This window comes from Carassius gibelio, chromosome A12, assembly GCF_023724105.1.
Source record: "Carassius gibelio isolate Cgi1373 ecotype wild population from Czech Republic chromosome A12, carGib1.2-hapl.c, whole genome shotgun sequence".
Taxonomy (NCBI): Eukaryota; Metazoa; Chordata; class Actinopteri; order Cypriniformes; family Cyprinidae; genus Carassius; species Carassius gibelio.
This window is the reverse complement of record NC_068382.1, coordinates 10,728,856-10,743,187: the sequence shown is the minus strand read 5'-3', so window position 1 is coordinate 10,743,187 and position 14,332 is coordinate 10,728,856. Positions and strand designations below refer to the sequence as shown.

General features: G+C 35.2%; 2 long non-coding RNA genes across 2 annotated transcripts; one reads left to right on the top strand and one right to left on the bottom strand.

The window, feature by feature from the left end:
* Window positions 1-1,042: 1,042 nt before the first annotated feature.
* On the bottom strand, window positions 1,043-8,304 carry LOC128025748 (uncharacterized). The gene is made up of 5 exons (XR_008186215.1): window positions 8,111-8,304; window positions 7,780-7,838; window positions 7,626-7,691; window positions 1,517-1,651; window positions 1,043-1,401 (listed from the first exon to the last, which is right to left on the bottom strand). It is a non-coding gene; the product is annotated as an uncharacterized LOC128025748 (long non-coding RNA).
* LOC128025749 (uncharacterized) lies at window positions 2,915-5,861 on the top strand. The gene is made up of 3 exons (XR_008186216.1): window positions 2,915-3,342; window positions 3,716-3,883; window positions 4,386-5,861. It is a non-coding gene; the product is annotated as an uncharacterized LOC128025749 (long non-coding RNA).
* Window positions 8,305-14,332: the final 6,028 nt, after the last annotated feature.

Sequence of the window (14,332 nt, the reverse complement as noted above, 5' to 3'; positions counted from 1 at the left end):
TTATTCACATTTCAAAGCCAATTAGATGATATGTATAAAAGGATGGCAGAGGGTGCCTTCATTAGATCTAGACAGAGATGGTTGGAAAAAAGGTGAACAGAATTCTGCATTTTTCTTTCAATTAGGAAAAAAAAAAAATACAGTTGTGAAATTGAATATTAATGGTACAATAAAATGTGATTCAAAGGACATTGCAGATTACTGTTCAACCTTTTTTAGCACTCTTTACAATTCAGGATTTAATGAGGATAATTTGTCTGTTTTTATAGAAAACTATGAATGAAGATCAAAAAGAACGTTGTGATGGTTCTATAAAGGAAGTCCTTCAAGCTATTACAGAGCTCAAGTTGAATAAATCCCCTAGTATAGATGGCTTAAACTCTGAATTCTGTAAAATTCAAAATGGTTACGTAGATAGTCATGGAGTACCTTGATTATATATCAAAATTATATATACATACATATATATATATATAAATATATATATATATATATATATATATATATATATATATATGTGTCTGTGTGTGTGTGTGTATATATATATATATATATATATATATATATATGTGTGTGTGTGTGTGTGTGTGTGTGTGTGTGTGTGTGTGTGTCGTGTGTGTAACAAATTGTCACCAGTCTCTGAACGTCACCAATAATATTCTGAACATTCCCTTGGCCCCTACGAAAATTTACCATGGTTCTGCTACAGTAACTATAGTAAAACTATGGTGTTTTTATAATTACAGCTCACAGTAATTAATGTGCCAACAAATATTTTTACTACTACTACAATAAATCCATGGTTACTTTTGCAAGGAAGGAACTATACAGGTTCTAAAGAACTTGCCCAAAAACACTTGTCACTTTCTGTTATTTGTTTTCTGAACTGCACTACTGAAAACCTCATTAATCCTCACAATCCTGTCACAACTAAATTAAGAATCCATTATGAGCAATGCATAGCAAATTATGTTATCATCAAATATGAGAAACCTTAAAGAATGATAGACTGATGTAAATGACTGAAACCTGTTGTCATGCACGTGTTTTCCATAGCTTTTTTATTAAAATATTATACAGTGCAAAGTTTAACTTTAAATTACATCAATTAATACATCAAAACCAGTTGATCTTAGCCCATTCTCTATTTCCCTTCAATGAACTTAACACACAAATGTGTTTCATGCCGCAAAAAAAAAAGAAAAAAAAGAAAAAACAGTCCTTGGAACAAAATCCTGTGTAAACAAAAGCCCAGAAGATCACCACGCCGGTCTCTTCCCTGTACCCTGGTGGGTTAAACTTGAAAAGGGCTCTGCACTGCAAGTGTTCCCTGATGCTGTACATCCGTCTGAACTCGTTCCAGTCAGTAGACAGGAGGACAATTCTTCCAGTTGGCCACAACTTATAGTGTAAAGACAAAATACATGAAAGATAATAATAATAATACAAAAAAAGTTTAACAGCCTTCTACTACAAAATTCAATTGGAGAATGAGCATTAAACGGGGAAATCTTACTGTCTAGCCAGGCAAACTGCCGCTTTCCGAAAAACTTCGGAGCACATCCCTAAACCATCTGCAAACCAGAGAAAGTGTCAAATATGCAGAGTCACCCGCCGACAAAATAACTTCCCTGAGGATTTCCAGTGGAAGCTGTTGAATCAAAAACATACATAGGTTTATTTATATATGTATATAAAAGTTATTAAACATTATATAAACACTGAATACAGACAACCTTGCTTTAAACAAACTCTATACACTCTTAAAAAAAAGGGTTCCTCAAGGTTCTATATTGAACCCTTGGGTTCCGTACTTGGCCAATAGAACCTTTTACCAAAAAAATGGTTCTATTTAGAACCCTTGCATGCAAAGAACCCTTTTTTTTATTAAAATGGTTCTATTATTCATGTTTTATGACTGAAGTGTAAACTAAAGATTACACTATAATTATCCTTACTCAACACATTCACAAAGCATTTTGAGTCAAGACCCATGAGAATGACTGCTGTAGTCAAAAAGATTAATATCTACTCAATGTATGATTTGAGCTGTACATTAGCATGAAAATTATATTACTTTACATTATAGTTTACCTTTTTGACGAATCAATTTGTGAAGAAAAACAAACTAACCAGGAGTTTTCTTTATTTTGTTTACCATATTGTGATTGTTTTAATCTACCTAAGGGAACATTAAAAAACAAATAATCATAAAAAGACCCCCTCCCCGGTGGCATATATGCGTTGCGTCATCCTTGATTTCCTATTGGTGGATGGGCGAAGATGAATCGCGAGAGGAGTCGGGGCAAGTGACAGTTAATTTTTCAAACTGAGGAGTCCGCCATTTCTGCTCGTTCATACCCTAAGGTAAGTTAAGTTTTTACATTTTTGAAATGATTTTACCGAAATATTTTGTATTACAGTTAATATTTATATTTGTTAGAATAGCCCTTGTGTTAAACACTGATACTAGAAGCAAATTTGACCTCAAAAACACTGGCGTGAAGCACTGAAGGGCTTCGTCAGCCATCGGTTCTAGCCCTGTTAAATTAATTTTGCTCCGGTTTTTAATTTAATTAAGATACAGTCTTCCTTTATTTCCTTGTTAATGTTAATGGAATTGTTAACTACAGTAAGATAGCTGTGTTATAAGGAGACGAGCTTCGAGTCAGAAGCGTGAATTTGAACGTTCATTTCAATGAAGCGAGCGCTCGTTGTTCAAATAAACGGCTCCGATTCAAATAAAAGTCAGCCGGGTGGAAGACGGAGGTGAATGATTATGTGAAAGTGTGTCGCAGTTTCACATACAGGCCTACTCATTTTGCGGTGAGTATTTTCCCCAGGCCTATGTTAACAGGTGTAACGTTAGAAGTTCTTAACTTTGGCCGGCAAGATACTTTCGTGCCGTTTTTTAACTCCAACCCAGACCAAACGAGGATCTTGATTAGCTTGTTCAGGTGTGTTTTATCAGGGTTGGAGCTAAACTCAGCAGAAAAGTGGACACTGCTACAGTTCAAAACTTCCGGCCGGTCTGTCGCTATTAAAACTGTTTAAAGACACAGTTGCAGTGCAGCGGTTTTTTATGTTTACTGTGACGCATGCGCTGGATTAAAGTGATGATAGCACAAGGTTACATTTTAGTAATCAAATATTCTAAAGCCAAAAATGTTACGTGTGTGTTTAACGTTAGGTGTGTTTAATGCATAGTTGGTTTACGAAGTGTTATTTATGCTTTGTTTTTTTTTAATCCCCAGATAACCATGGTTGATAAATGGTCAGTAGATGACACGTGCCACTGGCTTGAAACTATAAACCTCATTGATGCAAAAGAAAGTTTCAGAGGTAACGTTACAGATGAAAATGTATAAATGTTCATTTTGTGATGTTGTGAAGTTTCAACTCACAAAGTTTCTAACTCACCTGCAAGTGCAACATAATCACCAAGCAGATTTTAGATTTACCTGTGACATTGAGGGATGTATTAGAAGATATAAAACTGTTGCAAGTTACAGAAACCATATCTATCGAAAGCACAGACAAGTTTTGCATCATCCCCTATTTGAAAAGGCTACTTTATTTGAAGAGAACAATGAAAGTGAGGAGGAGGTTCCTGAAGATGATCTGCTAGAGAACAACTAAAATTCTTTGCTTGGAATTGATTTAAAAACTGTGTTATTGGGACTGAGACAGCATGTACTGTTGTTTTGTATTTAAGATTCTGCATGAAATGACAATGAGGTTTGAACCGACTTGGCGAAGAACATGGAAACATCTCTGAATGAAATGGCCCCAAACATCATCAGGAGTGTAAAAGAAGGAAGTCAAAAAAAAAAACAAAAAAACTACGCCAATCTCATTGGACTAGCAGAGGAAACCACAGAAGGTAACTACACCATATATCTTTCCCCATCTAACCTATCTGTTCCATGCCCAGTGTAAAGTTGCATTGTTTGCATTGTCAATGTAAAGGTTGTATCTCCTATAAATTGTATAAGTGAAAACATGTATTAAAATAATGCAAATATTAAAGGAACAGTTGACCCCCAAATAAAAATCGTCATCCTTTACTCACCTCTTGTCATTTCAAATCTTTATGGCTTTCTTCTTCAGAACACAGTAGAAGATATTTTGAAGAAGGATGGTAACCAAACAACGACGGTGCCCATTGGTTTGGTGTCTATATAATAAGAAGTGAATGAGTACCAGCATTGTTCGGTCACCAACATACTTCAAAATAATTTTTTTGTGTCATGCTGAAGAAAGAAAGCTATATAGGTTTAAAATGACAAGAGTGAGTGAATGATGACAGAATGTTCATTTTTGGGTAAACTATCCCTTTAATTGATTTCTGTACCTAATATACAATAATTTGTATCTGTTTGTAGGTCTCGTTAGGAATGCTGCACTCATTTTATTGCCAGCACTATTTAAAGAAAACGCCAGCTTCCTCTACTGTGTAGATAGTGTAAGTATAGTCTTCTGTAGTTTCATTAATATTTGATGCACTTGACTTGAATTAAAGGAACTGTTCATGCAAATATAAAAATATTAGTCCGTTTACTCACCCTTATGCCAAATTTGTAACAATTAAAAAAAAAATTACATTTACCCTATAATTTACTCACTCTCTTCCTTAGTCATAAACTTTGTACTGTTTGCACTGCTTTGCAATGTCATTGAATGGCACCCCAATTTAAATCATAAAAGAAATCTGTACAACTCCAGGGTTTAATACTTGTCTTCTAAAGCAAAATGGTATGTACAAATGGTACGTTAGTGAGATTACATTTGCCAAGATAGGTTGCTATAATTAGACTATAATTACTTATAAAGCCCTGAATGGTTTAGCACCTCAGTATTTGAATGAGCTCCTTTTACATTATACTCCTCTACGTCCGCTACGTTCTCAAAACTCAGACAATTTGATAATACCTAGAATATCAAAATCAACTGCGGGCGGCAGATCCTTTTCCTATTTGGCTCCTAAACTCTGGAATAACCTACCTAACATTGTTCGGGAGGCAGACACACTCTTGCAGTTTAAATCTAGATTAAAGACCCATCTCTTTAACCTGGCATACACATAACATACTAATATGCTTTTAATATCCAAATCCGTTAAAGGATTTTTAGGCTGCATTAATTAGGTAAACCGGAACCGGGAACACTTCACATAACACCGTACTTTCTACATCATTAGAAGAATGGCATCTACGCTAATATTTGTCTGTTTCTCTCTTGTTCCGAGGTCACCGTGGCCACCAGATCCAGTCTGTGTCCAGATCAGAGAGTGACTGCAGTCACCCGGATCCAGTACGTATCCAGACCAGATGGTGGATCAGCACCTAGAAAGGACCTCTACTGCCCTGAAAGACAGCGGAGACCAGGACAACTAGAGCCCAGATACAGATCCCCTGTAAAGACCTTGTCTCAGAGGAGCACCAGGACAAGACCACAGGAAACAGATGATTCTTCTGCACAATCTGACTTTGCTGCAGTCTGGAATTGAACTACTGGTTTCGTCTGGTCAGAGGAGAACTGACCCCCCAACTGAGCCTGGTTTCTCCCAAGGTTTTTTTCTCCATTCTGTCACCGATGGAGTTTCGGTTCCTTGCCGCTGTCGCCTCTGGCTTGCTTAGTTGGGGTCACTTCATCTACAGCGATATCGTTGACTTGATTGCAAATAAAAACAGACATTATTTCAACTGAACAGAGATGACATCAATGAATTCAATGATGAACTGCCTTTAACTATCATTTTGCATTATTGAGACACTGTTTTCCAAATGAATGTTGTTCAGTGCTTTGACGCAATGTATTTTGTTTAAAGCACTATATAAATAAAGGTGATTGATTGACTATGTATAGATAAGGGAATAACATCCAATGGGGTGGCACATCAGCTTTACATCGATAATTATGAGTCTTGTTGGTTCTTGCGTGTCACGTTTTTAGCTGTCATATCTGTGTTGTGTCATGAACTATTCATTTAAAAGAACGAAAGAACCGATGAGATTCAAAGTAATCAAAGTGGAACTGACGTGGTAATGTTGACATTCAAACACATTACAAAGCTTTTTATTATTAAATATATCTCAGATTGTGTTAAACTGGAGAAACAGTCATATACATCGGTTGTTTTTTTGGTAAGTAAATTATGGGGTAATTTTTAAGTCTATTTGATGACTTCTGTTAATTGGTGAAAAGCACTCAAAAGGTGAAATGTTTGTTTTACAGGAACCCAAAGGTACACCAACCATAGTGTTTAACGGCTCTCCTGATCCCCCAAGGCTGAAAGTGTCAGCATTATAATGGACAATGTGAACATCATAAGAGAGGCAGACATTGACATGACACAGGCTGTGGAATGCCTATTTGCAGTCTATTTTCTCTTCAATGTGCAGTACCCGGTTGACATTAAGCACACAATGACTTTTATTTAAAAATATATGCGCAACAGCAACAGCAACAGCACGGCAAAAGAACACCAATACCTGTACTGAAAATGTATAGTCAACTTGTGTAAATTGTAGAGCTATTTAATAGTTGTTTTAACTGTTTATGTATTGATTTTTATCTGCACTGTTAAATATAAAAAATGATTTGTTTTTCCTCATTTCAGAGATATGTAAAAGTGAAGTACTGTATATGCACGTAAACAAGCTTATGTATGTTTATTGCAAAGTGAAAATGCTTAAATGAAATAATTCAAACTAAATGGTTAAATGTAATTAAACATCTTAAATGTGAAATTTGCTGTCTAACACAAGAGTATACAGAGGTGTAATTTTAAATGACACTACATTTTTTGTATAAACAGTTGAATAAATTGAAACATTTTAAATTTTCTGGATTGTTTATATTTTCTTATTCAATAATAATTTTAACTTGTTTAATAATAAAGAACCCTTAAATGGTTCTATATAGAACCATCTAACTTGGATTCAAAGAACCATTTGGGGTTCTTTTTATGGAACCCATTAAAGTGGTTCTATATAGAACCATTTTGGAGTTCCATATATGAAGCGGGTGATAGAACCATTTTTGGTTCTAAATAGAACCATTTCTTTTAAGAGTGTAGATTGTTGTCACAACTGCATACTCATTCTTTTATAATACCACTAATAAAATGTTAATATATACAGTACTGTGCAGAAGTATTAGGCATGTTAGTATTTTCACATTGAAAAAAAAACTGTTTTAAGCCAATTATTTATATCTTTTGCTGTTGTGTGTCAGTAGGATACAGTATATTAGTTTACATTTCCACACATTCATTTTGCCATTAATTGTAATAATGATCCACATGAAGATCTTTTACATTGAATATAAATATTCCTATCTTATATGGTGAACAAAATCCACATTAGATCGCAAACAGAAGTTATTTAAAAAACTTGCTGCTGTCTGAAAATGAATTAAGCTGAAATGTTTTTAAATGTCTTTGATGCTGATGTTAACTGATAGTTATATATTAAATAATCCACAGTATTGACCAATATAGTACTTGTACATAATACCAATTTCACATCTGAACAACTATGTAGCTGTAATAACTAAAATACCTCTGCATGTACACACATATGTAATTATTAGTTCTTAATGAATGTATGTGCACAAATAACCTGCTTTGCTGGACTCTGCCTGAAGACATGGTGAATGGTGAAGTTCCTTCCCTCAGTGGTTGAGCTCTAAAAGAACAAATGTCAAGAGGTAGGTATATTGCTAGATATAGTACAGAGTAATGTTTCATGTAGCAACATTCAAACAGCTACATACATTTGCGGAGTAAAGCTGTCCAGGAGAACAGAACACCACCACCTCCTGATCATGTCATCCTGAAAAATAATAATTATAATAATATACACACAAAAATCATGCATGTCTGTTCAAATAACTTGACAAATATGATGCCATACCTCTGTAATATCGAACCTATGAACTAAAGCCATGTACAGAGTGTACTGTTACAATCCAAAAAGAACAATAAAATGAGCAATTTATAACAATTATTAACAATAATTATTCAAATTGAACGTACCATGGATAAATAAATGATCGAACATCGCATTTCATATTATAAGATATTTACACAACCACTTTTACTCACCTCAAGCAATCAACGGAATAGCGTTATTACTCTGCTGCTGTAGTTGCCACCGTTCTGTTTGTTTCAACGCAAACTGCCCCTGCTGGCTCGGAGGAAAATGTCAAAGGCGGGGAAAACAAATATGGGCGGGGCGACACGTGTCGCTCCGCCTCGAAGTGTCGCCCCGCCCCATCGTCCAGACTGCACTCTGGGGTTACTCGTTCCAACACACGATCGTGACCCTTTTTCATTGGGATTGCATCATCCTTAAGAAATAAACTAGGGGTGTAACGATTCACTCGTTTTCTCGATGCATCGATTACAAACCCTGTCGATTCATATGCATCGATCTTGAAACATGATTTTTGAATCGTGAATCGCCCAATCTTGAACAGCAATCGATTCAAAATGCTAAGAATCGAATGAATCGCGATTTCTATAGCGATTCAATGCTTTCAAAATGTATACACATTAAATTACTTCAGGCACAAATTAATGGAGACCTTGAAGAGTGTTCATGAATCGTGCCTCTTATCTGTCCTTCACGCGCTCCACCGTTTACCGCCTGAGAGACTGTCACAGGATTGCGCTCGCGCTCCGTTCGTCTCTGACGCAGCTGACGCGTGATCTAGGACTCGTGGCCAGTGCCAGAGCCGTCAACAGCTGTATTTATTGCATGGACGGAGCAGAAATGTAAGTGTCTAAATCATACGCACAGATCCATTGAATGATAAATGTTTTTAAACAATGCGGATGAACCGAATATACGAAGGAAACTTTTAAAATTAACCACAGCATTAACAACGACCTTGAAATAAGAGCGCGAGATTTATCTGATAATCAGATGCATGAAAGTAGCGTTTGTTTCATTAGCGTTTTCTCTCAGAATCATTCGCTGATGGAGAGGAAAAGTTAAATAGAGATGAAGACGTTTTCACACTGAAAGAGAAGCGATCTCGCTCTTATAGACGTGCCAGGCTATATCTGCAGCTAAACTGAATAAAAGCAGAATGAACTGATGAAACAAACAAAAAAATAAAAAACACAAACAATTTATGAATGATGCAGTGCTAATTGACATTTATTACAGTACAGAAACTATAAAGTATATTTTCTACCTTATTCTGTGCAGACAATTTAAATAATTGCCAATTAAATGTAGCCTAGTATATAAAACAATCATAAAATTGCCATTAGGAAAAAAAATATCGATTACAAATGATTGATTATTGTCCAGCAGTGTATTTGATTTATTACAGCTAATTAAAAGTAATTAAAAAAGAAGATAATTCCTTGAAAATAAAAATAATAATAATAATAATAATTATTATTATTATTATTATTATTATTATTATTATTATATAGGCTACATACATAAAATGATTGTATTTGACATTTCTGTCACTTCTGAAATTATGGCTATAATACTCTTAAAGCTCTTTTTAAAAAACTTGGCTTAGATACATTTTTACGTATGCAATGTCGCATCATTAAACTAGCATTTAACAATGGACAAAAGTTTTTTTTTTTTTTTTTCTAACCTATGGTTCTCTAACCATAAATGCTACTGTAATTTGCCCCCTGACTAAGCATTTAAAGAATTTGGAAGAAACATTTAAATAATCCCGTGAATGCACTTAAAGAATGCAGAATCGATTCGTTATAATCGAATCGAATCGAATTTAATTGTGAATCGAATCGAATTGAATCGTTCTAAATTTGCAAAAATCGTTCTTGAATCGAATCGAAAACCTATGAATCGTAATCGAATTGAATCGCTGCCTTGACAAAGATTCACAGCCCTAAAATAAACGATATGCAAATCCGTCGTCAAACTGGGCCTTGTTTGTAAAACAAGCATCTTCAAAATGCAGGGAACAAACACAAACACTTGCACAACTCCGTTGATGCTCTGTAAAAATAAACTCCATCCACTGGTCCCTTAATGCTGTTTTTTTTTTTTGGTAATCTGTGCAGGGTTGTCTTGCCCTGGCAACCAAAAATACACTTCTTTTGTGACATTTCGCGACGCTCTTGCTCTGATCAGTGAATGTCTGTGCTCAGCCTCTCAGTGCTCTGCTATACGGGAGTGCGTGCTCTTCTGGCAGAAGTGCCCTTAGGACCCATAAAAAGGAAATTCCGCTCCATCTAACGTCACACAGAGCCATACTCGAAAAAAACTTTCCGAAATTTGTGACAAACCGGAAGGAGTATTTTTGGAACAGAAATACTCCTTCAAACGTACAACTTAATTTTTGAAACTTTGTCCATGTTTAGCATGAATCCAACTCTTTAACAGTGTAAAAAACTTAGTATGCATGAAATAGCATTTCACTCCCCCCTTTAAAAAAAAAAAAGAAACATTAACAAGCTTACTGTTCAAAAACTGTTGAGTGGTAGTATAGGCAACTTTCATTTTTCTATAATTTCTAGCTTTTAATTGGATTAGAAATCTATAACTGCTGGACAAAAACAAATAATAATGATTTGTTTATATACTACAAACACTGTTTATCACATAATAAGGCAGTATAGTTTCTATACTGTAATAAATGCTATGTCAGTTATCACTGCATTGTTAATATACTTTATTTATTACCTGCTGCAGATGACTTGAAAAACCATATATTGTTATAATAGTATATTAATGTCTTTGTGTTTACAAAAGTTCTGTTTTTCTGTGAAAACAACTGTTTTGATAAAGCGAGAGCTGGACACTTTTGTCCATATTAAGAATTTTCTGATATGACTTTATGCACGAGAGCGCCTCCGGCTATATATATAAGATGGTATAGATGGTTTAAACTCTGAATTCTATAAAACCTTCTCAGAAGAACTTGCTCCTTTTCTTTTAAAACTCTTCTTACAATCTATTAAGTATGGTAAGCTCCCGCCTACCCTGAAAAAAGGATGTGTCAGACTATAGATGAATGAATGAAACACACACACACACACACTGCAGGAGTGTTTAGCGCTCTGTGATGTTCATCTCGCGTTATTCTGGGTCTGAATAAAATATCAGGTCATGCGACTACTCTTGTCTCTTTGAGTTGAAATCTATATTTATTCACAACAGCACTTGAAAACCTCTATACGAACAAACTTGACCGACAAAGTGTGGGAAACGAATTTCCGTGATGATAAAAGTGGGGGGACATGTGCTTTCCGCTTCAATCTGCTTCAGTGTTCTACTTTTCTGGCATTTAACCAATAGCGATAACAAATAGGAGATCACCAAAATGGGGTGTGAACTCCAAAATGGGGCTGGGTCTCCTTTCGCAAAGACTTTCACCATAGGCTGTGGCTTCAGCCAATTGTTACTGACTTACATTTTAAAATAAAACGTTATAAATTCCACATTGTTTCTAGTTCATCTAAAATAAAATATACAATATAAATAAATATTCTCCATGAGAGCAGAGCCCAGAGCTTGTGGCCAGTGGTGTTTGGACCCAAGTTTGAACCTCTGCTTCATGATGTAAACGGGAATCACTCAGGAGCCATCCAAGCGGAAGGGAAAGATTTTACTCTATTGCTTTATTCCAAGCAACAGGGCTGTCCCGGGACACGAAATTTGCAGGCTAGGAGGGGGTAGTGATGCTTGGTGTAACTAAAAAGGTGCTATTGTCCCGTGAGTCACATATAGCATAATCTTATTAAATGTTTATCTCTTGAACTTTCTTTAACACACTATTCAGCGCCAATCATTCAGTAAATTTCACTGGTTAAGGTAAGGTGTGGGGTAGGTTTAGGAGTTAGCATTTTATGTTGCATATTTTAAGAAAGACTTTATCTGAAACAACCAATAAAAACTTCAGAATCAGCTGTGGGGGCAGAGTTTGCACTGAAAAGGATTGGGGGAAAAATCTTGAATGCGTATCATGTTAAAATGCCCAACTTTACAGCAGAAAAAAACATGTTTACAGCCTGGTGCAAAAAATTATTTTGGTCTATGTAGCTAATCTGGCCCTTAGTGACAACTGCGAGGGGGTGATTTGTTTTATAACTCATCCGTTTAAATTATATTAAGCCTTAAAGTTCTGCATAATTAAGGGCGTGACCACTTGAGTGACAGGTGGATTGCCACTGCTGTCACCGCTGTTGTGCTAGGTGGGCGTGGCTTCAGCAAGCACCTCCCTCCCCTTGGCCCATTTTCGATTGTCCGGGAGAGTTGCCCGGTATATATATATATATATATCTGAGTCCTGATCGGGAGGTAACGTCCGATACCGTTGAGTCTGAAACCATGTGATCGGGCCCGATTTCCGATCACATGATCAGATCCGGACATCTCTAATAATGATTATAAAATGTTTGCCTCTATGTATATTAGCTTCTAGAATTAAGACAACCCTGGATTCTATTATCGATGACACACAGTCAGGTTTTAATGCGTAATAGACACATTTCAAATAATATTTGCTTGGTATTAGACCTCGTCCATTACCCACATCTATATCCAGATGAGAGTTTAATTATTTTTTTAGACTTCCATGAGGCCTTCTATACCATTGAACATCATTTCATATATTCGGTCCTTAACAAATTTGGTTTTGGTGATTTCTTTATTAACTCCATTAAAACTTTATATTATGATGCAAATTGTTCAATCAAGCTGCGTAATGGCACCTCACCCAGATTTAATCTCAGTTGTGGTATCAGACAGGGATGCCTTATCTCTCCATATTTATTTTTAATTTGTTCACAGCTTCTTGCAGACCATGTTAAACAGAGCACTTTAAGAGGAATCACTGCAGTTGGCAGTGAAATTATCAATTAGCAGACGATACTGCAGTTTTTTTAAAAGATGCAGGAGAAATACCTTTAGCCCTTAATATTATCCACACGTTCTCTAAAGCTTTAGGGGTTAATGTGAATTTAAATAAGTGTGAGTTAATGTCTCCTAAACACAGTAATCTTCTGACAATTTGTAATATTCCCATTAAAGATGATATCACATATTTATGCATTAAGATTGTAAAGAATGAAGAGGAACGATGTAAAATTTTTCACCAGTCATTGACAAAACAAAGAACAAGTTAAATCAGTGGTTACGACCTATCCTTGAGGGGGAGAGTACTGATCACAAAGGCAGAGGGTATATCAAGACTTACGTATGCAGTGCTATCCCTGGCAGTTAATGATAATACTTGTAACATTATTGATAAAATGCTATTTAACTTCTTATGGAAAAATAAAACCCACTATATAAAGAAATCTGTGGTTATGAACTCAACTGAAAATGGAGGCCTTCTTAGATTTTACCACCCTTAATAACACCTTCAAAGTTAACTGGATTAAGCAATTCCTTAAAAAAACAACATCGATTTGGAGTATTATTCCTCAATTCATCTTTTCACAAGTTGGTGGTCTTCAATTCCTTTTACTTTGTGACTACAATATTACCAAACATCCTTTAAAACTATCTAATTTTCACAAACAGATGCTTCTTTCTTGGAATTTAATCTATAAACACAACTTCTTTCCAAACAGGTGTTTTATCTGGATTAATAAGCACATTCTATATAAATCTAAATCTTTATTTCTTATGAATTGGTTTTGTAATTATATAATTTTTGTCAGACAACTTTATAACCATGATGGTCTTATGTTGACCTACTCTGATTTTTTTTCTAAATGTAATATTCCAGTTACTCCTAAGGATTTTGCTGTGGTTATGGATGCCCCCCCCCCCACCACTGGTGTAAAAATTCTTCTTAAAAATACCTGTCCTCTGCTCTCTCCATATTCATTGGATCCTGCTGATACTGAAATAGGCTGGTTCTGTTTCTCTATTCCCTTTATTAAAAATAATAATCATTGTATACAGGCTTTTATCCAAAGGGATATTGTCTCCAGACCCGCTATTATATCACTATGGAATGGATGTGCTGATAATTTGTTATGGTATAAAATCCGGAAACTCCCACATAAATATTTAATTACAAATGAAATCAAAGAAATCTCGCTTAAACTTATTAATAAATATTAACCATGTAATTATTTTCTTGTGAACAGATTTAATTGTGATATTGATTGTGTACATTTTGTGATCTACATGATTAAACATTTTATCATTTATTTTGGAGTTGTCCTCATTCAGTTTGTTTTTGGTCAGATTTATGTTCCTTTAAGGCTTATATCATGCCCAGCTTTCAACTGTGTATTTATTGGGATTTTTCTCTTACGACAAATCTTACCATAAGGAATATTATTTAATTAATCTGCTTCTTTTGTTAGCTA